A 391-nucleotide genomic window follows, 5' to 3' on the forward strand; every position below is an offset into this window, starting at 1 on the left:
CTTTCGTATTGTGCTTTGCATTCCTGTGAATATGTGTACTTAACGTGAACGAATACCAAGAAGAAAACATGATTAATTCCTATTAATCGCTCTTCCTTTTACGAACTGGTTTATCAAATTTCCTTTCTCTTCGCGTTATTCTCCTTCTCTCTCTTTCTTTATCGTCTTAACTACTTAAGTGATTGTCTAAATAAACTTCCTCGGCTTCTCGTCTTTACAACCCGGATCTTGGCCGTCATCCAAATGCACTTCCGTGTTGTGTTCTCGAGGAGATCCTACGCTCTCGTCGCGAGGATGGCAGCCTCCCGCCGGAACTCTCGTGGCACTCTGTCTGGTTGTCTGTCGTCTTTTCTTTTTTTTTATCACTGTCTTCTCTTCTTTCCTTTTTTAT

The sequence above is a fragment of the Penaeus monodon genome, chromosome 29 (assembly GCF_015228065.2).
Source record: "Penaeus monodon isolate SGIC_2016 chromosome 29, NSTDA_Pmon_1, whole genome shotgun sequence".
Taxonomy (NCBI): domain Eukaryota; kingdom Metazoa; phylum Arthropoda; class Malacostraca; order Decapoda; family Penaeidae; genus Penaeus; species Penaeus monodon.